The sequence below is a fragment of the Bos grunniens genome, chromosome 12 (genome assembly GCF_055505025.1).
Source record: "Bos grunniens cultivar Pamir isolate PY7600 chromosome 12, Bosgru_T2T1.0, whole genome shotgun sequence".
Classification (NCBI taxonomy): Eukaryota; Metazoa; Chordata; class Mammalia; order Artiodactyla; family Bovidae; genus Bos; species Bos grunniens.
The window spans coordinates 4,782,977-4,809,347 of NC_141176.1; positions in this window are offsets into that span (position 1 = coordinate 4,782,977).

The following is a 26,371-nucleotide window of genomic DNA, read 5'->3' on the forward strand; positions in this document are numbered from 1 at the left end:
TGCTCTTAAATAGCTTACAAACTCCTGAGGAAATCATTCTATAGACTCTGATACCAAAATTAATAATAATTAAGATATAAGTATGAAGTATTTATAACAATATTTTTAATGTCTTATTTAGAAGTATGTAAAAGACATAATAAATACAAAATTAGAAAACTGTACACTATTTGCTGCTAAGTTGCTTCAGTCGTGTCTGATTCTGTGCGACCCCGTAGATGGCAGCCCACCAGGCTCCCCTGTCCCTGGGATTCTCCAGGCAAGAACACTGGAGTGGGTTGCCATTTCCTTCTCCAATGCATGAAAGTGAAAAGTGAAAGTGAAGATGCTCAGTCGTGTCCGACTCTTAATGACCCCATGGACTGCAGCCTACCAGGCTCCTCCATCCATGGGATTTTCCAGGCAAGAGTACTGGAGTGGGGTGCCATTGCCTTCTCTGTACACTGTTTAGATAGATTATAATACAACCTAGAACAGTAATTTCTTCTTTATCATTTATAACACCTTATATGTTCTTGACTGCTTCAGAAATCAGATTATTCCCTCTTTGGAAAGTCAAAATTGATAAAAAAAAAAATCATTCTCCATACTCATTTGAGCCTTGCTTGTCTCTACAAACTAATTGATCCTGCATCTTTTTTTCTTTTTTTCTTTTTATAAAACAACTCTGAATATATTTAATTTCTAAATGACAGCATTTTTAACTTTTAAATTAGTTATATCCAACTTAAGAAGTTTATTTCTTTAGTAGAGTTTATTAGTTTCTGTAACAATTATTCTATCTGCCTTCAATTGTTCCTATCAGATATTTCCCAGATTTATTTATTAATCTAGTTATTTTCTTCTGTATAAATTCTAGTGTTTAGGATCCTTTTCCAAAACATAACAAGATAATCTCAACATTACAGACCTCATCAGAAATAGCAGTAACACCCATTCATCTGATGAAGAGAGTTGTATAATGTAAACCTTATCTAGACTGACTTGTTTCTAGTCACTTAATTTTGTCAAGTGACATTTTTTTTTACTTCTTCACACAATTATGTTTTATATATTTTGATTTAGAGGATCAACTTTTTTGACAGAATCTATATTTTATTAATTTTTTAAGTACTTGGCATATAGTAGGAAGTTGAAAATATTGTTTGGGGAATGTGTGAAGAATATGTAAGTTCATTTTAGTCATCTCATTCCATTATTAATTTTTTATCTTGTCCATGAAATTTTTAATGTAGTTTTCAAACGTTTAAAGTTTGTCATGTTCTCTCTGATCCTGAATTTGTGAAATTTATTTTTAATCAGAATTCAAGTCTACATTTGTTCTTAATTAAATTTTGTGAGATATCAAAATTATTTAAATTCCATAGAACCTTGATTTGTCATCAGTTTTATAAAAAGGACTTGCCAGGTGGTATACAGTAGTATACAGATTTTTTTTTTCCATTACTATATTGATTACTGTTAAGTAAAAGTTGAAAATATTTGTTCATCGGGTACATAAATATCATCCTAAGTAGGTTGAAGATCCTTAAACACTGATATCAAGTTCTCCACTATATATATCTTAATCAGTCCATAAACATAGATTACTTAAGCTGAACTAAATTTAATTGTATGATTTGCAGGTGTGTGTTGCTAAGTCACTTCAGCTGTGTCTGACTTTGTTACCCACTGGTCTATAATCTGCCAGGCTCCTCTGCCCATGGGTTACTCCAGGTAAGAATACTGGAGTGGGTTGCCATGCCCTCCTCCAGGGAATCTTCCTGACCCAGGGATCGAACCCACGTCTCTTATATCCCCTGCATTGGCAAGCATCTTTACTACTAGAGACAACTGGGAAGCCCATGATTTGCACATTATGTATTTATTTTAGCAGAAGATTAATCACTTAACATATACCATATATTTAGGAATATATAACTGACATTCAAATAAGATGGATTATTTCATATAAAAGAGGAATAAAAAGGATAATAATTTATCCACTAATAGTTATAATTTTGGGGGGTGAAGATTACTTACTGAATTAATCTATGAAATTTCTATTCAGATTTATTTCTCAGAGCCTGAAAAAGCCTGGAAATTGTGAATAATTATTGGTACATATTTTCTGTTAAACTGGTATAGATTTAATAGACATTTTGTTCTAATACGTGGGTGAATGAATATATTACTATTTACTGGTAAGTAAAATTCTATAATTTACTTTAGTAAACATTACTTTCTATGTGAAAGATTTCTCTATACTCAACTTATTCTTGCTATAACGCCTTTCTTCTTAATCAAATCTGCACACTTACCTCTGGTGGAATGTTATTAATGCAATGCTTTGAGACTATTAACCAACATTTTAATACCTAACACTTAATGAAACTTTACTTTGAAAGACTACTGTAAATGTTGGTTCAGGCTTCAGACATAGAGAAAACAGACTTCAAATTGTCTTTTAAATACTCCACAGAAAAGGATTCCCTGAGATCAGAGGACATTAAAGGTTTCCTGGGACACTAAACAGACTCCAAATTGCTGTGCCCATGTTGTCTATTATCCCGCGGTCTCTCCATACCTGGGGGAGGAGCCGAGAACCAAGGAAGAAGGAAGTGAACACCTGGACCAGCAAACAGAGAACTGGAAACGGCAGAGCTGCTGATAACTGAATCGGAAACCCTTGAACCAGTCTGTATCTATTTTTAGGCTAATCTTCATATTCTGTGGAAGTCCTTTCTGTGCCTAACCTATAAATAAAGTAAAATTTCCATCTCCATACTCCATCTGGTTTCTTCCATCCACTATTAGAGAATAACACTCATAACAGCTTTTATTGTCTAGCCATCCACAATCTCCCTCAGTTTTTTTTTTTAATGTTGTAATTTTACAGAGTATCATTATTCAGACTAAGAAATGGCCCCCCATCCAGGAAGTCATGAATTACCTGCCATTTGTCAGAGTTCTAAGATCCTAGATACCTATAGCTGTATTCATAATCTGACTTTTCAAAAATCATCCATTAGGGAATAAAAGTACATTCAATTACACACACAAAAAGTATAAAAATCAATTTAACAAGATGACAAAGATACAATCAGATTATAAATTTTATAAAATGTGTAAATTTTCTATGAGATTTCATATTGAAGTATAGAATGCCTGTAAAGGAATATGTACTTGAGCCAGATATTAGAATTCAGACATAATTTCAATTGGAAGTGATTTGGAGTAAGGAAGGAACACTAATTATAATTCAGTTTTACCAGAGCCTAAGTTACATATAATGGACAATTATAAGACAAAACTAGAAAAGTTGGATTGTGATCACATAATAGCATTTTTAAAATTCTTGGTGGAGGAGTTCATAGTTAATTCCACAGGAAATTACCAAATATAAGGAGTGAGATTCTCTCAGAAAAATCCCCATAATACCAGGATCTGTTGTCCCACCCACAAAACAACTTAAGGATCCCATATCAGATCTAGGGTGTCAGGATATTTTCATTATGATTAAAAATTATCATATGGGAAGTTGGTAATCTGAGAGTAAATATGAAGTTTTGTATGTTGTTTAAAAGATAGAGGAAATCAAAAATAAATAAATGTTGATAAAGCATGTAGAGTGGTAGCAGGAAAGGAATATGACCAAAACATTCCAAAAGGACTATGGAAACTAAAGATTCAAAACAGAACCAGAGGTTAGTAATATGTAGAACTAATAAATAACAATATGAAAGCTCTCAAGGGGACTGAATTAAGAAAAGTGGGGAGGGAGGTTCTGAGGAAGATGGGGATAATTGATTTCCTCTCTGGTGGCCCCTTTCCCCTGACATCTATGTCAGGAACTCAGGTGAGCTGGGGGATAGAAAGTGAACAGAAACGCCAGGTGTCAGAGTTGTCAATTAAAGTAACAAGATAAAAATGAAAAAGTTAAGCCTTTGATCACTTATTGCTATGATATAAGCAAGAGACTGAAACAGAGGTAAATGCCAGGATGCCTGTTCCCTTTTCCCCATAGGGAAGGCATATCAGCTGGGGATAGGGTAGGCCAGTGGAGAATAGAGGATCCTCTCACTGTTGAGGGAACCCAGGACAAAAGGCTCTGGCAGTTTTCTGGATCCTAAAATGAAGTATTCATTGGAAGGATTGGTGTTAAAGCTGAAACTCCAGTGCTTCAGCTACCTGATGCAAGAGCCAACTCTTTGGTAAAGACATTGACACTGGGAAAGATTGAGGGCAGGAGAAGAAGGGTGTGACAGAGGATGAGATGGCTGGATGACATCATCAACTCAGTGGACATGAGTTTAAGCAAAACTAGGGGAAATGGTGAAGGACAGGGAAGCCTGGCATCCTGCAGTCTACGGGGTCGCAAAGAGTTGGACGTGACTGAGCAACTGAACAACAGCAACAGAGGTGGAAGGAGGGAGATGCGGGAGAGCTAGAAGTGGGAAATTACTGGCTTCCAAGTCCGAGGATGAAAGTGTCTTTATCCCCCTGCCAGGCCAGCATGTTCATTGTAAGGAGGTTTCAGCAGAGGAGTCTGGAGAGGACTTCTGCTAAAGGTCTCAGATCAAGGGACCTTGCAATGAGGGTTCCTAGGAATAGGATATATGAAGTGCATGACTAGCCAGAGGCCTGAATCCTCAATCAAAACTCCTCCAAGAAACTAAAGCCTTGGTTGTGCACCGAGTCAGCTGTGGGAGAACAGCCTTCCTCAGGAGGTCTGCCAGTTAAATTCTCTGTAATCATGTATGATGTCTGAAAAATCACACCTACAGGTTAAAAATCAATCATACTGATTAAAAACTCCTCACTGTGCCATTCAATGAGGGAGAAAAAATACTTTGACCAAATTATTCAAGGTTAGGGCAACTCCACAGACTCTTTCAAGAACCTACTGTCTGCTGTTCTAATGGACCAGCCCAGCTACCCAATGATTTAGTTTCCTTCTTTAAACAACCACATAAACACACACACACACAACCCCACCCTCTTTCCCCCTGCCCTTTTCTTCCTCCCAGTTCTCAAACTACAGGGATTTTAATAGAAATGAGATGTCAATAAAACCACTTTTGAGAGAGACTTAAGCCTATTTTATGGAGAAGGAAATGGTAACCCATTCCAATGTTCTTGCCTGGAGAATCCCAGGGACAGGGGAGCCTGGTGGGCTGCCATCTATGGGGTCACAGAGTCAGAGACGACTGAAGTGACTTAGTAGCAGTAAGCCTATTTTAAGGTTTTATATCTCCTTGGTTTTCTTCTTTTTAAAACAAAGAAATGTGAGGACCCTAATTAGTTGACCAGATTGCCTTTTGGGGCTGGTGCACTGGGATGACCCAGAGGGATGGTGTGGGGAGGGAGGAGGGAGGAGGGTTCAGGATGGGGAACACATGTATGCCTGTGGCAGATTCATTTTGATATTTGGCAAAACTAATACAATTATGTAAAGTTTAAAAATAAAATAAAATTTAAAAAAACAAAAAACAAAAAAAAAAAACAATAAGGGTTTTAATTAGGAAAAGATTTACCTTCAAAAAAAAAAAAAAAACAATCACCAACATTTTGTGTTATAACAAAATAGAAAAGAGTTTATCTTCTTGAATGAAAGTTTTTAATGTAGTTCTGAATGGATTGAAATAGAGAGACATTTAAAGTGCCTATCAATTAGGAGGCTACATTAGCAGTCAGGGATAGTTAAAAAAAGAGTTGAAATAAAGTTTCTTTAGTTGAAAGGAGAATGGACAAGAGCTGAAAAAAAAAATTGTATTAAAGGTCATTCAATAGGATTTGTGATCACAGGATGGTGTGATCACTCACCTAGAGCCAGATATCCTGGAATGTGAAGTCAAGTGGGCCTTAGAAAGCAACACTATGAACAAAGCAAGTGGAGGTGATGGAATTCCAGTTAAGCTATTTCAAATCCTGAAAGATGATGCTGTGAAAGTGCTGCACTCAATATGCCAGCACATTTGGAAACCTCAGCAGTGGCCACAGGACTGGAAAAGGTCAGTTTTCATTCCAATCCCGAAGAAAGGCAATGCCAAAGAATGCTAAAACTACTACACAATTGCACTCATCTCACACGCTAGTAAAGTAATGCTCAAAATTCTCCAAGCAAGGCTTCAGCAATACGTGAACCATGAATTTCCAGATGTTCAAGCTGGTTTTAGAAAAGGCAGAGGAACCAGAGACCAAAGTGCCAACATCCGCTGGATCATTGAAAAAGCAAGAGTTCCAGAAAAACATCTATTTCTGCTTGATTGACTATGCCAAAGTCTTTGACTGTATGGATCACAATAAACTGTGGAAAATTTTGAAAGAGCTGGGAATACCAGACCACCTGACCTACCTCTTGAGAAATTTGTATGCAGGTCAGGAAGCAACAGTTAGAACTGGACATGGAACAACAGACTGGTTCCAAATAGGAAAAGGAGTATGTCAAGGCTATATATTGTCACCCTGCTTATTCAACTTATATGCAGAGTACATCATGAGAAACGCTGGGTTGGAAGAAGCACAAGCTGGAATCAAGATTGCCAGGAGAAGTATCAATAACCTTAGATATGCAGATGACACCACCCTTATGGCAGAAAGTGAAGAAGAACTAAAAAGCCTCGATGAAGGTGAAAGAGGAGAGTGAAAAAGTTGGCTTAAAGCTCAATATTCAGAAAACGAAGATCATGGCATCTGGTCCCATCACTTCATGGGAAATAGATGGGGAAACAGTGGAAACAGTGTCAGACTTTATTTTTCTGGGCTCCAAAATCACTACAGATGGTGACTGCAGCCATGAAATTAAAAGACGCTTACTCCTTGGAAGGAAAGTTATGACCAACCTAGATAGCATATTGAAAAGCAGAGACATTACTTTGCCAACAAAGGTCCATCTAGTCAAGGCTATGGTTTTTCCTGTGGTCATGTATGGATGTGAGAGTTGGACTGTGAAGAAAGCTGAGCGCTGAAGAATTGATGCTTTTGAGCTGTGGTGTTGGAGAAGACTCTTGAGAGTCCCTTGGACTGCAAGGAGGTCCAACCAGTCCATTCTAAAGGAGATCAGCCCTGGGATTTCTTTGGAAGGACTGATGTTAAAGCTGAAACTCCAGTATTTTGGCTACCTCATGCGAAGAGTTGACTCATTGGAAAAGACTCTGATGCTGGGAGGGATTGGGGGCAGGAAGGGAAGGGGACGACAGAGGATGAGATGACTGGATGGCATCACTGACTGGATGGACGTGAGTCTGAGTGAACTCCAGGAGTTGGTGACAGACAGGGAGGCCTGGTGTGCTGAGATTCATGGGATCCCAAAGAGTCAGACAGGACTGAGAGACTGAACTGACTTGAATAGGATTTGCCACCCACTGGATATGAAGGAGCAGAGAGAAATGTTGCAAAAAGTAACTGAGAGAAATTACCCTGTCAACAAACAGAAAAACAGAAGTTTGCCTGAGGCCAGAGACTTTTTCTATTAAAATTTGCTTTATTTACAATATCATCTTAGTTTCAAGTGTGCAAAGTAGTGATTTTTGTATATTATACTAATTTAAAGTTATTATAAAATATTGACTATATTCCCTGTACTACATAATACACCCCTGTATCTCATTTATTTTACAACTCATAGTTTATATCTCTTTATCCCCTACTATTATGTACCTTCTCTAATCCCCCCACTGTTAACTCTAAGTTTATTCTCTGTATCTGTGAGGTTGTTTCTGTTATATTCATTTAATTTTTTTATATTTTAGATTCTACATATAAATTAAATATATAGCATTTGCTTTTCTCTGTCTGCCTTACTTCCTTAAACATATTAATAAATCTTCCAGGTTCATCCATGTTGCAAATGGCAAAATTTCATACTTTCTTATGGCTTAATAATACCATGTTCTAAATGTAAACAATGCATTCTTTATCCATTCATCTTTTGATAGCCATTTAGGTTGCTTTCATGACTTGGAAATTGTAAATAAAATTACTACTAACATTAGTGTGCATGTATGTTTCCAAATTAGTGTTTTAATTTTCTTTAGACATATACTCAGAAGTGAAATTGATGGATCTCTTTTTTTGTTTTGTTTTGTTTTATTGAAGAAACTCTATATTGTTTTCCTGAGTGGTGATGCCAATTTACATCCCCACCAGTGGTGAACTAAGGTTCCTTTTTACCCATATCCTCACCAAGGTGATACCTCATTGTGGTTTTTACTTATATTTCTGTGGTTAGCAATGTTCAGCATCTTTTCATGTGTGTTTTGGCCATCTGCATGTCTTCCTTGGGAAAATGTCCATTCATGTCTTCTGCCCAGTTGAATCAGGTTGTTTGTGTTTTATATTGAATTTTATGAGGTGTTTATATATTTTTAAATATTAACTCTTATCAATCATGGAGTTTGCAAAATTTTTCTTCCATTTAGTAGGCTGTCTTTTGGTTTTGTCAGTGTTTTCTTTTCCTCTGCAAAAGCTTCTAAATTTAATTGGGCCCTGCTTGCTTATTTTTGCTTTTGGTTCTTTTGCATGAGAAGACAGATTTAAAGAAGTATTGTTAAAATTGATGTTAAAGAGTGTACTGGTTATGTTGTCTTTTAAAAGTTTTATGACTTCCAGTCTTACATTGGGTCATTATTCTATTTTGAGTTGATCTTGTATATGGTTTGAGAAAAGGTTCTAATTTCATTCTTTTACATGTACTTTTCTGTTTACTCAGAACCACTTATTGAAGAGACTGTCTTTTCCTTATTGCATATTCTTGCCTCCTTCATAATAGATTAATTGACCAAATGTATCTGCACTTATTACGGGGCTCTCTATTATGCTTCATTGATCACTGTGTTTGTTTTTGTACACATACCATCATGTTTTGATTACGGTAGCTTTGTACAATAATCCGTCTAAAGTAATGATACATTTAGCTGTGTTCTTTTTTTTTTTTTTCCTCAGGTTTCTTCAGTTATTCAAGGTCCTTTGGGGTTTAATACAAATTTTAAAAATTATTTGGAGTTCAAAATAACCTCAGATATGCAGAGAACACTACCCTTATGCCAGAAAGTGAAGAGGAACTAAAGAACCTCTTGATGAAAGTGAAAAATGAGAGTGAAAAAGTTAAGTTAAAGCTGAACAGTCAAAAACTAAGCTCATGGCATCCAGTCCCATCACTTCATGGCAAATAGATGGGGAAACAATGGAAACAGTGACAGACTTTATTTTCTTGGGCTCCAAAATCACTGCATGGTGACTTGTAGCCATGAAATTAAAAGACACCTCCTCCTTGGAAGAAAAGCTATGACAAACCTAGACAACATATTAAAAAACAGAGACATTATTTTGCCAGCAAAGGTCTATCTAGTCAAATCTAGTAGTCAAATATGGATGTGAGAGTTCGACAAAAAAGATAGCTGAGCACTGAAGAATTGATGCTATGGACTGTGGTGTTGGAGAAGACTCTTAAGGGTCCCTTGGACTGAAAGGAAATCCAACCAGTCAATCCTAAACAAAATCAGTCCTGAATATTCATTACAAGGACTTATGATAAGGCTGAAGCTCCAACACTTTGGCCACCTGATGCGAAGAGCTGACTCATTAGAAAAGAGCTTGATGCTGGGAAAGATTGAAGGAAGGATGAGAAGGGGACAACAGAGGATGAGATGGTTGGATGGCATCACTGACTCAGTGGATATGAGTTTAAGTAATCTCTGGAAGTTGGTGATGGACAGGGAAATCTGGTGTGTTGCAGTCCTTGGGGTCTAGGACACAGAAGGAGCCTTAACAAATTTAAGAGGACAGAAGTTATATCAAGCATCTATTTTGATTACAGCAGTATGACACTAGAAATAAATTATAAGAAATAGGAAAAACACAGACACATGAATACTAAAAATGAAAGAAAAAAAGCACAGCTAAAAAGCTTGATGTAACTTCTGTCCTTTTAAATTTGCTAAGTTTTTTTTGTGGCCTAGTTTTTGGTATAACCAGGAGAATGTATTCTTTTGTTCTGATATGTAATGTCCTATGGGCATCTATTAAGTCCAACTAAACTAATATGCCATGTAAGACCACAGTTTTTGGTTATATAATTCATTTCTATGTCTTTTATTATAGATTAAGTTTTGCTACCCCAGCTTTCTTTTTATTTCTATTTACATGGAATGTCTTTTTCCTTCCTCTCTCTTTTAGTCTGTCTGTGTCTTTGGCTCTGTCTGAAGTGTCTCTTATAGGGAGCATATAGAGCTGTCATTTTTTTTTTTTAATCTTATCAACCACTCTATGTCTTTTGATTGGAGTATTTAGTCTGCTGACATTTTATAACTTGTTTTAAAGTTGTTTATGTAGTTTTTATATATTCTTTTCTTCTTCTTCTTAGTCTCTCCCTTTGTGGTTTGACTATTCTCTTTACTGTTATGTTTGTGTTTTTTTCTCTCTAAGATTTATGCATCCATTATAGGTTTTTGATTTGTGGCTACCATGGGTCTCATATGTGTTACTCATATTTGCTCAGTCATGTCTGCCTCTTTGCAACCCCATGGACTGTAGCCCACCAGGCTCCTTGTCCATGGGCTATCCTAGTCAAGAATACCAGAGTGGATTGCCATTTCCTTCTCCAGGGGACCTTCCCAACCCAGAGACCAAACCTGTGTCTCTCACATTGGCATGAGGATTCTTTACCACTGAGCCACCTGGGAAGCCCTATACTTATACCTACTTGTTTTAAACTTAAAGACACATTTTTACCTGTTTTGTACTGGTAGCCACCACCTTGGTGTGAACTAGTGCAGGAGATGGAAGGGAAAACGCCAGAGTCAGGTGTGAGCCAGGGCTTCTCCTATGCTCAATGGCAGTTATCTTCTTATCAGGGGTGAGTTAGGGTTGCAAAAGGCTAGACCAGAAGGCTAAGGGGATAGGCTCCTCTCCTGTGTAATGATAGCTTCCTCTTTGGGGAAGTGACAAGGGTCTTACAGCTTATGCACTTTTGTACTGGATTCACTTTTTCCCTCACTAAGTGCTCTTTTCTTAATTACTGGGTTAGGTGCTAGAGGGGTTGATGTCACACTGCTGAGCTGAGTTCACACCTATAGACAATATCAGCTTCCATCCTGGACATAGTTTTTCTCATCCTAAAAACGGTGCTCATGTACTCTCTGGCAATGGCTGCCTCTGCAATAATCTGAGGCTGGGTCAGGTCTGAGCTGGTTCAATTTCCTCTAAATGTGTGCACTCTTTTTAGCAATGGCAACCTCTTCCATGGTGTGGATCAGCACCAAAACAAGGCAGGCTAGGAAAGGTATCTGGTATGGTCTGGGGTGTGCATTAATGTGGTCCCAGAAAACTGACCAGAGTCCCAGATAATTTTTTATCTGCAGTCCACACTGGGATCAGGAGAAAGCAAGGATGTCTAGATAGTCCTCAAGAGCAAAGTCCTGGTTTCTTACAGGCCTCTGGTAACCCATACTGGTTTTCAGGCCAACTAAGAAGACTCATCTTCCTGACATCAGACCCCTGGTCTAGGGTACCTAATATGTGGCTTGAATCTCTCACTCTTCACTGAGGGTCCTTGGGCCCATTGTATCCCCTTCCTTTTCTGGGTTCCCCACAAGGGGTGAGGTTCTTGATCATACTGTAGATCACAGCTCCTCCGTTCCTACCGGACTCTGTGTGAATCTTTCTTTACTGCCTAAGTCATAGAAGAGACTGGAGTCTCTAGGTTGTTTCTGGTGAGAGTTGCTCCACATGTAGTTGTGCAGTTTGGACGTGTTCGTGGGGGAAGTGATCCCAGCATCCTCCTACTCTGTCTCTCCACTCTGACGTTTTTTAATTGTACATGCTAAATTTATGGCACTGGCAAGGTATCAATATGATATTCAGGATATTGTTAGAAGTTTCAGCTAATAAGAAAGTCAGAACTAAAAATAATTTAATAAACATTTAAACTAAAGTTTTGAACATAACATGAATTAAAGAAACATGAAAACAAAGGAAAGGGAACTCATTGTTTAAAAGATAAAGAGTACAGAAATCTTCATTTTTCCAAATTTAATATTAGACAATGAAATTCTTATCAAAATTTTAACCAGATTTTTTTAGACATAGGCATGATTATTATAAATGTTATATGATAAGACAAAATACATTGCAAATCTAAAACAATATTGAAAAAAAGGAGTCAATTTGAAGGAATGAATCTCCTCAGTGTTATTATATAGCTATAATAATGAAGACTGTTGTATTGGAGAAGGAGTCAAACATAGATCAATTGAACAGAATACTTTAAAAAATACAGTTAAAACAGCAATAAGATATCACTACAAACCTATTAGAATGGCTAAAATAAACTTTAAAAATAGTGTTAACAACAAATGCTGAAAAGGATATTGAAAACTGTATCATGTATATATACCCTGATGGTAGGAATATAAAATAAAACAACTGCTTTGGAAAATAGTGTGGCAATTTTATATAAAGCCTAACATATAACTATAATACTATCCAGTAATTTCATTCTTTGGCATTTATTCCAAGAAAGTGAAAGTTTATATTAATATAAAAATTAATTGAAAGGCTCAGTCACAGAAAAATAACCAATCTGATCATATGGACCACAGTCTTGTCTAACTCAATGAAACTAAGCCATGCCATGTGAGGCCACCCAAGACAGATGGGTTATGGTGGAGAATTCTGACAAAATGTGGTCCACTGGAGAAAGGAATGGCAAACTACTTCAGTATTCCTGCCTTGAGAACGCCATGAACAATATGAAACGGCAAAAAGATAGGACACTGAAGATAAACTCCCCAGGTCAGTAGGTGTCCAACATGCTACTGGAGATCAGTGGAGAAATAACGCCAGAAAGAATGAAGAGAAAGAGCCAAAGTAAAAACAACACCCAGTTGTGGATATGACTGGTGATGGAAGCAAGGTCCGATGCTTAAAGTGCAATATTGCATAAGAACCTGGAATGTTAGGTCCATGAATCAAGGCAAATTAGAAGTGATCAAACAGGAGATGGCAAGAGTGAACATCAACATTTTAGGAGTCAGTGAACTAAAATGGACTGGAATGGGTGAATTTAATTCAGATGACCATGATATCTACTACTGTGGGGAAGAATCCCTTAGAAGAAATAGAGTAGCCATCATAGTCAACAAAGTGTCCAAAATGCAGTACTTGGATGCAATCTCATAAACGACAGAAAGATCTCTGTTCATTTCCAAGGCAAACCATTCAGTATCATGGTAATCCAAGTCTGTGCCCTGACCAGTAACACCAGCAGAAGATGAAGTTGAATGGTACTATGAAGACCTACAAGATCTCCTAGAACTAACACCCCCAAAATATTTCCTTTTCATCATAGGGGACTGGAATGAAAAAGTAGGAAGTCAAGAAACACCTGGAGTAACAGGTAAATTTGGCATTGGAGTACAGAATGAAGCAAGGCAAAGGCTAATAGAGTTTTGCCAGAAGAACACACTGGTCATAGCAAACACCCTCTTCCAACAACACAAGAGGAGACTTTACACATGGATATCACCAGATGGTCAATAACTAAATCAGATTGATTATATTCTTTGCAGCCAAAGATAGAGAAGCTCTATACAGTCAGCAAAAACAAGACCAGGAGCTGACTGTGGCTCAGATCATGAACTCCTTAATGCCAAATTCAGAATTAAATTGAAAAAAGTAAGGAAATCAACTAGACCATTCAGGTATGACCTAAATCAAATCCCTTATGATTATACAGTGAAAGTGATAAATAGATTCAAGGTATTAGATCTGAGAGAGAGTCCCTGAAGAACTATGGATGGAGGTTCATGACAGGAGGCAGGGATCAACAATCCCCAAGGTAAAGAAATGCACAAAGGCAAAATGATTGTTGGAGGAGACCTTACAAATAGCTGTGAAACAAAGAGAAGTGAAAGGCAAGAGAAAAGGAAAGAGTTCCAAACAATAGCAAGGAGAGGTAAGAAAGCCTTCCTCTGTGATCAATGCAAAGAAATAGAGGAAAACAATGGAATGGGAAATACTAGAGATCTCTTCAAGAAAATTAGAGATACAAAGGATCATTTCATACAAAGATGGGCTCACTAAAGGACAGAAATGGTATGGACCTAAGAGAAGAAGAAGAGATTAGAAGAGGTGACAAGAATACAAGGAAGAACTATAAACAAAAGGTCTTCACGACCCAGATAAAAACAATAGTGTGAGGACTCACCTAGAAACAGACATCGTGGAATGTGAAGTCAAGTGGATCGTAGAAAGCATCACTATGGACAAAGCTAGTGGAGGTGATGGAATTCCAGTTTGAGCTATTTCAAATCATAAAAAATGTTTCTGTGCAAGTGCTGCATTCAATATACCAGCAAGTTTGGAAAACTCAGCAGTGGCCACAGGACTGGAAAAGGTCAGTTTTCATTCCAATCACAAAGAAAGGAATTGCCAAAGAATGCTCAAACTACCACACAATCACACTCATTTCACGTGCTAGCAAAGTAATGTTCAAAATTCTCCAAGCCAGGCTTCAACAGTATGTGAACTGTGAACTTCCAGATGTTGAAGCTGGATTTAGAAAAGACAGAGGAGTCAGAGATAAAATTGCCAACATCCGTTGGATTATCAAAAAAAGCAAGAGAGTTCCAGAAAAACATCTACTTCTTCTTTATTGACTACACCAAAGCCTTTGACCCTGTGGATAACAACACTGTGGAAAATTCTTCAAGAGATGGAAATACCAGACCACCTGACCTGCCTCTTGAGAAATCTGTATGCAGGTCAGAAAGCAACAGTTAAAACTGTACATGGATCAATAGACTGGTTCCAAATTAGGAAAGGAGTACATCAAGGCTGTATATTGTCACCCTGTTTATTTAACTTATATGCAGAGTACATCATGAGAAACACTGGGCTGGATGAAGCACAAACTTGAGTCAAGATTGCTGGGAGAAATATCAATAACCTCAGATATGCAGATGACCACCCTTATGGCAGAAAGCAAATAAGAACTAAAAAGCCTCTGTTGAAAGTGAAAGAAGAGAGTGAAAAAGTAGGCTTAAAACTCAACATAATATCATGTATGAAACGAGTCGCCAGTCCAGGTTCAATGCACGGTACTGGATGCTTGGGGCTGGTGAACTGGGACGACCCAGAAGGAGGGTAGGGGAGGGAGGAGGGAGGAGGGTTCAGGATGGGGAACGCGGGTATACCTGTGGCACATTCATTTCGATATTTGGCAAAACTAATACAATATTGTAAAGTTTAAAAATAAAATAAAATTAAAAAAAAAAAAACTCAACATTCAGAAAACTAAGATCATGGCATCAGGTCCCATCACTTCATGGAAAATATATGGGGAACCAATGGAAACAGTGAAAGACTTTTTTTTGGAGGGGGGTACTCCAATATCATGGCAGATGGTGACTGTAACCATGAAATTAAAAGATGCTTGCTCCTTGGAAGAAAAGCTATGACCAACCTAGACAGCACATTAAAAAGCAGAGACAGCAGTGGGATTGCTGGATCATAAGGCAGTTCTATTTCCAGTTTTTGGGGTTTTTTTTTCTAATTTTATTTTATTTTTAAACTTTACATAATTGTATTAGTTTTGCCAAATATCAAAATGAATCCGCCACAGGTATACATGTGTTCCCCATCCTGAACCCTCCTCCCTCCTCCCTCCCCATACCATCCCTCTGGGTCGTCCCAGTGCACTAGCCCCAAGCATACAGTTTCGTGCATCGAACCTGGACTGGCAACTTGTTTCTTACATGATATTTTACATGTTTCAATGCCATTCTCCCAAATCTTCCCACCCTCTCCCTCTCCCACAGAGTCCATAAGACTGTTCTATACATCAGTGTCTCTTTTGCTGTCTCGTACACCGGGTTATTGTTACCACCTTTCTAAATTCCATATATATGTGTTAGTATACTGTATTTATGTTTTTCCTTCTGGCTTACTTCACTCTGTATAATAGGCTCCAGTTACATCCACCTCATTAGAACTGATTCAAATGTATTCTTTTTAATGGCTGAGTAATACTCCATTGTGTATATGTACCACAGCTTTCTTATCCATTCATCTGCTGATGGACATCTAGGTTGCTTCCATTCCTGGCTATTATAAACAGTGCTGCAATGAACATTGGGGTACACGTGTCTCTTTCCCTTCTGGTTTCCTCAGTGTGCATGCCCAGCAGTGGGATTGCTGGATCATAAGGCAGTTCTATTTCCAGTTTTTTAAGGAATCTCCACACTGTTCTCCATAGTGGCTGTACTAGTTTGCATTCCCACCAACAGTGTAAGAGGGTTCCCTTTTCTCCACACCCTCTCCAGCATTTATTATTTGTAGACTTTTGGATCGCAGCCATTCTGACTGGTGTGAAATGGTACCTCATAGTGGTTTTGATTTGCATTTCTCTGATAATGAGTGATGTTGAGCATCTTTTCATGTGTCTGTTAGCCATCTGTATGTCTTCTTTGGAGAAATGTCTATTTAGTTCTTTGGCCCATTTTTTGATTGGGTCATTTATTTTTCTGAAGTTGAGCTGGAGGAGTTGCTTGTATATTTTTGAGATTAGTTGTTTGTCGGTTGTTTCATTTGCTATTATTTTCTCCCATTCTGAAGGCTGTCTTTTCACCTTGCTAATAGTTTCCTTTGATGTGCAGAAGCTTTTAAGGTTAATTAGGTCCCATTTGTTTATTTTTGCTTTTATTTCCAATATTCTGGGAGGTGGGTCATAGAGGATCCTGCTGTGATGTATGTCAGAGAGTGTTTTGCCTATGTTCTCCTCTAGGAGTTTTATAGTTTCTGGTCTTACATTGAGATCTTTAATCCATTTTGAGTTTATTTTTGTGTATGGTGTTAGAAAGTGGTCTAGTTTCATTCTTTTACAAGTGGTTGACCAGATTTCTCAGCACCACTTGTTAAAGAGATTGTCTTTAATCCATTGTATATTCTTGCCTCCTTTGTCAAAGATAAGGTGTCCATATGTGCGTGGATTTATCTCTGGGCTTTCTATTTTGTTCCATTGATCTATATTTCTGTCTTTGTGCCCGTACCATACTGTCTTGATAACTGTGGCTTTGTAGTAGAGCCTGAAGTCAGGTAGGTTGATTCCTCCAGTTCCATTCTTCTTTCTCAAGATCACTTTGGCTATTCAAGGTTTTCTGTATTTCCATACAAATTGTGAAATTATTTGTTCTAGCTCTGTGAAGAATACTGCTAGTAGCTTGATAGGGATTGCATTGAATCTATAAATTGCTTTGGGTAGTATACTCATTTTCACTATATTGATTCTTTTTTTAAGGACTCTCCACACTGTTCTCCATAGTGGCTGTACTAGATTGCATTCCCACCAACAGTGTAAGAGAGTTCCCTTTTCTCCACACCCTATCCAGCATTTATTGCTTGTAGACTTTTGGATCGCAGCCATTCTGACTGGCGTGAAATGGTACCTCATAGTGGTTTTGATTTGCATTTCTCTGATAATGAGTGATGTTGAGCATCTTTTCATGTGTTTGTTAGCCATCTGTATGTCTTCTTTGGATAAATGTCTATTTAGTTCTTTGGCCCATTTTTTGATTGGGTCATTTATTTTTCTGGAGTTGAGCTGTAGGAGTTGCTTGTATATTTTTGAGATTAGTTGTTTGTCCGTTGCTTCATTTGCTATTATTTTCTCCCATTCTGAAGGCTGCCTTTTCACCTTGCTAATAGTTTCCTTTGTTGAGCATACACACTGAGGAAACCAGAAGGGAAAGAGACACGTGTACCCCAATGTTCATCGCAGCACTGTTTATAATAGCCAGGACATGGAAGTAACCTAGATGTCCATCAGCAGATGAATGGATAAGAAAGCTGTGGTATATATACACAATGGAGTATTACTCAGCCATTAAAAAGAATACATTTGAATCAGTTCTAATGAGATGGATGAAACTGGAACCTATTATACAGAGTGAAGTAAGCCAGAAAGAAAAACACCAATACAGTATACTAATGCATATATATGGAATTTAGAAAGATGATAACAATAACCCTGTGTACGAGACAGCAAAAGAGACACCGATGTATAGATCAGTCTTATGGACTCTGTGGGAGAGGGAGAGGGTGGGGAGATTTGGGAGAATAGCATTGAAACATGTATAATATTATGTATGAAACGAGTCACCAGTCCAGGTTCGATGCACGGTACTGGATGCTTAGGGCTGGTGCACTGGGATGACCCAGAGGGAGGGGAGGGGAGGGAGGAGGGTGGAGGGTTCAGGATGGGGAACACGGGTATACCTGTGGCGGATTCATTTCAATACTTGGCAAAACTAATACAATATTGTAAAGTTTAAAAATAAAATAAAATTTAAAAAAAAAGCAGAGACATTATTTTGCCAACAATGGTCCGTCTAGTCAAAGCTATGGTTTTTCCACTAGTTATGTATGGGTGTGAGAGTTGGACTACAATGACAGCTGAGCACTGAAGAACTGATGCTTTTGAACTGTGGTGTTGGAGAAGACTCTTGAGAGTCCCTTGGAGTGAAAGGAGCTCTCGTCAGTCCATCCTAAAGGAAATCAATCCTGAATATTCATTGGAAGGATTGATGCTGAAGCTAAAACTCCAGTACTTTGGCCACCTGATGCCAAGAACTGACTCAATGGAAAAGACCCTGATGCTGGGACAGATTGAAGGCGAGAGGAGAAGGGGATGACAGAGTATGAGATGGATGGATCATCATCAACTCAATGGGCATGAGTTTGGGTAAACTCTGGGAGTTGGTAATGGACAGGGAGGCCTGGCATGCTGCATTCCATGGGGTAGCAAAGAGCTGGACATGAATGAGTGACTGAACTGAAGTGAACTATCACAATATCCCTAAACTGGAATGTTCTTTAGTGGGTGAGTGCTAAAGCAAACTGGCACATTGTAATGAACAATTGATATTTTTGACAACTTGGATGTGCCTCAAGGGGATTATACTGAATAAAGAAATCCAATATGAAAAAGCAGGCTACTTTTTGATCTACTTTATATAATTCTCAAAATTGCAAAATTATTGAAATGTAGAATAAATTAGTGCTTGCTAGATGTTAGAGGGAAAGGATGGAGAGACAAGTAGCTGTGGCTTTAAAAGGGTAGCCTGAGCAGTCCTTGTGATGGTAATACTCTATATCTTAATTTTCATAGTGGTTACAGTAATATACACATGAGATAAAATTTGCAGAAATGCAAATGATTATGAGAGTAAGATGAAAAATTACATGCCAAGGATTTGGATACCTTAAAAAAAAATAGATGAACTTAGAAACATATAATCTACCAGGACGAAATCCGAAAGAAGTGGAAAATCTCAGCAGATTTACTACTGGTAAGAAGACTGACTCAGTAGCTAACAATTTCCCAATGATAACTGCTCAGGACTAGACGACTTCATGGGTGAATTCTATTATTGTATAGTATTTATACCAATGTATACCATGTATAGGAGAAGGCAATGGCAGAAGGAAATGGCTACCCATTCCAGTATTCTTGCCTGGAGAATCCCAGGGACGGGGGAGCCTCGTGGGCTGTCATCTATGGGGTCGCACAGAGTCGGACATGACTGAAGTGACTTAGCAGCAGCAGCAGCATATGATGTATAGAGGAGGGTGTGACAGCCCATTCCAATATTCTTTCCTAGAGATCCCCTTGGACAGAGGATCCTGAGGGACTACAAGACATAGGGTCTCACAGAGTCAGACATGAATGAAGCAACTTAGTAAACACACATATATACCATGTATAATACAAAACATGTAAAGTAGATTTAACATCAATCTTTCTCAAATTTTTCCAAAAGTCTGAAGAAGCATGAACATTTCCAAATTTATTTTGTGAAGCAGGTATTACCATACTATTGGAGACAGAAAAAAGACATAACAAGAAAAGAAAACTGTTGCCAATATCTCTGATAAATTTAGATGCAAAATCCTCAACAAAATACTGGAAAACTAAATTTACAGTGCATTGAAATAATCATGAGCTATTACCAAATGGAATTTGTCTCTGAGATAACAAGAATGGCTCAATATTAAAAAATTGATGGATGTGATATACCACATTAACAGAAAGAAGTATTAAAATCACATGATCACTGTAAAAGTTACAGAGAAGGCATTTGATAAAATTCAGTGCACTTTCATGATAAAAAATATTCAGTAAACTAGGAGGGAAGGACATTAACGTTTTGCTCAATGGTGAAAACTGAAGCATTGCCTCTAAGGTAATGCACCAAATATCTATTAACGGATAAATGCATAAAGAAATGTGGTATATACTTTCAATGGAATATTATCCCGTCATAAGAAAGAAGGGAATCTTGTCATATGCCTCAGAATTGCTATGCCTTGAGGACATTACACTAAGTGAAATAAGCAAGAAATATTATGATAAACTGCACCTATATGGATGGCACCCCACTCCAGAACTGTTGCCTGGAAAATCCCATGGACGGAGCAGCCTGGTAGGCTGCAGTCCATGGGGTCACTAAGAGTCGGACACGACTGAAGCAACTTAGCAGCAGCAACAGCACCTGTATGGTACATCTAATATATTAAAATTCAAAGGAATATAAAGTAGAATGTTGATTACTCAGGGCTGGAGTGTTGGGAAAATGAAAAGTTACTGCTCAAAGTGTATTGAATACCAGTAATTCAAGATGAAAAAGTTCTAGAAATTTGCTGTACAACATTGTAATGCATGATGCACTTATAAAATTAAGTATATATCATATTTTCTATAATAAAAAATAAAAACTTCATAGATACAGTATAGTATAAAATGATACAAAAACTTCTATTTATCATTAACCAGATTAGACAAATATATAGTTTTAATTTTTATAATTTTTTTAGAGAAATACATTATTATTTTTTTTGCACTTATTGTACAGCAAGGTAACTATAGCCTTATCAAAGGCAATTGTGATAGTTTCTGACATGTAAGGAATTTACACTTCCCATTGTCATTCCAAGAACCCATGGAAGTCAGAGACCAGAGTTTTATAATATCATAGCTCATCTTCATCCCAGTCTAAAGAAAATAATCACGTCAAAGTTTTTCGAAGACTCTTCTTTTCCTCCAAAGAGTTAATATTAGTTTTCAAGGAAGTTTTAGCATCTCAGATTTATTAACTGGGAGGTCATATTTTTTAAATACCTTATGATTATTCTTTAAATAATTTTAGGTTCACAGCAATATTAAGAGAAAAGTACAGAAATTTCCCATTTACCCCCTGGCCTCCAGACATACAGAGCCTCTCCCATTATAGACTACTCCCACAAAATAGTACATTTGCTACAATTGATGAACCTACATTAGCACATTATTATTATCCAAAGTCCATAGGTTATATTAGGATTCACTCTTGGTGTTGTGCACTATATGGGTTCAGATAAATGACATGTAACCACTGCTGTAGTATCATAGAGTATTTTCACTGCTCAAAAGATCCTCTCTGCCCTACCTCTTCATCTCTTTTTCATCCACATCCCTGACAACTACTGATCTTTTTACTGTCTCCAGAAAAGTGAAAGTGAAGTTGCTCAATTGTGTCCAGCTGTTTTCGACCCCATGGACTGTAGCCTACCAGGCTCCTCTGTCCATGGAATTCTCCAGAGTTTTGCATTTTCTAGAATGTTGTATATTTGGAATCATACAGGAAGTACATTTTCAAATTATTTTTATTAATATGCACCTTAGCTTTCTTCATGTCTTTTAGTCACTGTATATCTCATTTCTATTTAGTGTTGTATAATAGTCCATTGTCTTCATTTATCAGAGTTTGTCTGTTCACCTACTGAAGGACCTCTTGGTTGCTCCAAAAATGGGACAATTTTAAATAAAGCTGCTATAAACATTCCTGTGCAGGATTGTACATGGACAAAAACTTTCATCTCCTTTGGGTGAATACCAAGGAATTAGACTGCTATATGGTAAGAGTATTAATTTTGTAAGAAACTGACAAACTGCCTTTCAAAACGGCTATACCATTTTCTATTCCCACCAACAAGGAATAGAGTTGCTGTTGCTCCAAATACTTTAGAGGGCCACTTTTGAATCCAAGCCTCAATTAAATAAAAAGTAAACTGTTAGGGTCATTCTCACTTTTTATCCCTTAAATTCCAAATCCAGGCTGTTTGTCTCACCCACTCTTATATTTAATTTTCTTGGGTCTAATATGTATAAATGACTTCCCAGGTGGCTTAGCAGCAAAGAATCCACCTACAATACAGAAGACACAAGACACGTAGATTTGATCCCTGGGTTGGGAAGATCCCCTGAAGAAGGAAATGACAACCCACTCCATATTCTTGCCTAGGAAGTCCCATAGACAGAGAATCATGGCAGGCTACAATTGATTGGGTCACAAAAGAGGCAACACAACTTAGCAACTAAACAATAACAACGATGCCTATAAAACTTATTTCCATACTAGAATCCTATTGAAATAAACTGTCAAGATCCTATAAGTTGTGGAATAATCTACCTCCTCCTAGAGCTGACATTGCAGGTTTCCTCTGAATAATGCTGAGATTAACCATCATGAGGGTCTTTGAGGCAATAAGTTTGTTCCTTTGCTCCTTGGATATAATACTATTGTATTTGTTTTCTTTGCTTTTAGGTACAACAATATGCCTCGAGCATATCTTGTATATTCATTGACTGGAGCTAGAATCAAATCATTCTCCAAAAAGATCTTAATTTATTTCATGGGAAATAATGTTTATAAGCCACAAGCTGGACCTCATATAGAATAATACAAGAATTATTAAATTATATCTTTTATCTAGCCTTTCCCAAACTTAGACAATTTTTATGGTAACAATTTCTTAAGAATAGCTACTGTAATTATAGAAGGCAGAACATCAGAAGTCTCTAGATTTCACTTGTATTTATGAAGCATCTATCCTGAAAATTTTCATACATTATTATATTCCCACTTTTAATATTTAATTTTGAAAGCAGTTTTAGGTTTACAGAAAAAGTGAGAAGCTAGAATAGAGAGTTTCCGTCTGTCCTGCATTCAGTTATTATTATTATTAGCATCTTACTTTAATATATTTTGGTACAATTATAAGCTAATGTTAATACCTCATTACTAACTGAAGCAATTATTTTACTTATATTCTTTTGGTTTTTACCTAATTTCATTTTTCTGTTCTGCAGTCCCAATCAGGATACCACATTACATTTAGTCGTCATGTCTCCTTAGGCCCTTCTTTACTGTAGAAATTTCTCAGACTTTCCTCATTTTTGCTGACTTTAGCAGGTTTGAGGAGTAACAGTCAAGCATTTTGTAAGATGTTCCACTACTGGAATTTGGTTGATGTTTTTCTCTTGATAAAATTGAGGATGCAGGTTTTAGGGAAGAAATCAACAAGATAAAGCACCATTTTCATCATACAGTATCATGGCTATGTACATGATTTTTGACAATGGATATTAAATAAGGGAGTGTTGTCAGGTTTTTTCACTGTAAAATCATTTTTATTTATCTCCCTCTTTTCTCTACTATATTCATTGGAAGTCTCTAAGTGAAAGGATCCTCTTCTCCTTGAGGGTGGAGTAGCAACATAAATGCGTGGAGGATTTATCTCTTCTCTCCCATCAATTAATTTATTCAACCTTAATTTTTATCACAATGAACTCATGGATATGTAGTTTATAATTTGGATTATAATCCAGTACCATATTTTTTATTTTGTTTCACACAACCTTCAGCTTTATCTATTGATAGCGATTCAGTTGAAGCATGTGCTCTTCTGACATACCTTCATCTACTTGTTTGTTTTTAGCACATTTTTACTTTATGGCACAACAAAATGTTGCACACTGTTGTATTATATATATTTATTGCCCCAGTCTAGAAATGGCCACTACTCCAAAGACTCCCTGTTCCTTTTGCTGGATAATGATATTAGAAACCAAGGTCTGGTTGCTAGTCGTGTCCATTGTCGTTGGATTGTCATTTACTTTAAGACTTCAGAGCTAGCAGAATACATCAATATATGACAAAGTATTTGTTATCTGATTGTGGAAATCTGTGTCTATGAGAGATAATTTAAATATTTCTGATTATTTTGGTTACAACTGACACAAATATTCCTTAAATTTTGGCACTCAATTTTGGTATGAAATAGCATTAAGTCAGCTTGATTGTATCATTCTAAACTTAGGCTGAGTTATTGCTGTTGTTCAGTCACTCAGTCATGTCTGACTCTGGGATCCCATGACTGCAGCACGCTAGACTTTCTTACTCTTCACCAACTCCCGGAGCTGAGTTGTTGCATAGTAATACTCATTCTAGCTTCATAAACTTCGGTCATAACCATCATTTTCAGTTTCTTGTTCTATAAGTCCTTTAGTGGGCTTTCCCCAAAACTGTAAAATTTGACTTGGCCAGAGAGATCTGCTTCAAAATGAGGTCTGCCTCAAAAAATCAAAGAATTTCACAAAAAAATTAGAGTCATAGTTTTATAGGTTTTTAAAAGTGAAATTGAAATGCAACTTTTCATGTTAAAATTTCTATTATTGTTTTTGTTTAATTGTTAACTGATTAATTACTATTTCCAAACCCCCCAAACAGCTATTAGAATCAGAAATGTTTAAAATTGTGCTTCTGATAATACCTATAAAAATATAACTTAAAATTGTTATTGATGAATTTCAGTGACCGGATTTGTTATATAATTTTCATGATGAATATTAGATTCTAAATTATCAAGAACTCCATTTCCTTTACATTAGAAATTGTAGAATTCTAGATTAGTGAATTACTACAGGTGTGTGTATGTGTTAAAAATAAGTTTTTGTTCGATATAGATGAATATACTATATAAGTTGAAAATGATAAGCAGTTCTTAAACTGTACTTTTTTTTGTACAGGTTAAATTAAAAGACAGGATGGTCTTGAATATCTACTTATGAGGCTACAAGGTCACTGAAATTATTTTAATCCAATATCCTTGAAATGTCTTCCTCATTCTTATAAGATGCATGTAGTACACACCCATTTAGCACTTGTGTGATAGACACATAATGATCGTGATCATCCATTTCAGATAATTCTTTGTAAGTTGTCAAATCTTGCTGAAAACGCATACCCTGGAGAAGTGGCTTTTTTTGCTTGCCTTGCACTTCACTGACTTTGATAGGGATTTACTAGAAATCGTAATTGTCTCTTCTGATCAACAATGAAGAGCACATTTCTTACTGCTCTGACTATGTCTGTGGGTTGATAAATGCTGTGAAATATGGTAGTATACCCATGTGAAGTTGGCTAATGTGAAAGGAACGTGAGCTAATGACTTACCAAGCTCTCCAGGGTGGCAGTAGATTGAATTTTTTGCCGACTTCTTTACTTCTTCATTTTGTCCTTGTCTGGAAAGGTTTTTAATTTTTCCAGCTCAATCAACAAAATAAGAACTGTATTTACCTAATGTATGATACATGGCTTTGCTGTAATGGGCCATTTCTGATTGCAAAAGGCAGTAACATTTGTTAAATGAGACTCTTGGATCCTGGAAAAAGTTAAAAAAATTTCCCTCAAACACCTCATCTCCTTCAAATGAATCATTTATATACTGATAAAAACGGTCTTAATGATTATCAAAACTAGGCCTAACACTTTACAAAACTGATACATGTACCAAATTATTTCATTAACTATCCAAAATCTCTAGAAAAAAATTTTATGACAGACCTGTCTTAAGTTAATTTAAAATAGTGGATTCCAAATATGGTACAGAATGATTCTTGTTTAATAGCATTATTTTTTTTCAAAGAAACATCTTCTGCAGAGTAAACATTTTTATGATAAGACTTTAGGTCTACTAATTAGCTTTAATTTGTAAATGTTCATAAGCTATAATTACTGATTAGTTCTAACCTCCTTTTTTCTTGTAAGTATACTCTTTAATCCCCATTCTCTCAGTAGGAATCCAAAATGCCAAAGTGATTTTTTTTTTTCCCCCAAAGGCTTACTTTCATCAATAATACAATTAGGGATAAACCTCACAAATACCAGGAGTAACTTGCCTACTTATCCCTAGTCCATAATTATGTACACAGAGACAGAAGGCACATGCATAAAAATATAGAGAGAGATCTATGAATTTTTCCTTCTCTTTTTCTTTCTTCCTTTTTCTCTTTCCTTCCTTCCTTCCTTGTCCCTACAATGTCTATCTTTACTGTATATAAAATATGCAGATATTGTATGGCAATTCATAGTAAATACTAGTGTATTTTTTAAAGTAAAGCATATTCATTTTAATATACCAAAAGTCTAAATTACGTTTGCAATAAATATTATTTGACTTTCCTTGATTATAAAAGAATAGAAGGTGTTTCACTGCAACAAAAAGCTCTGCT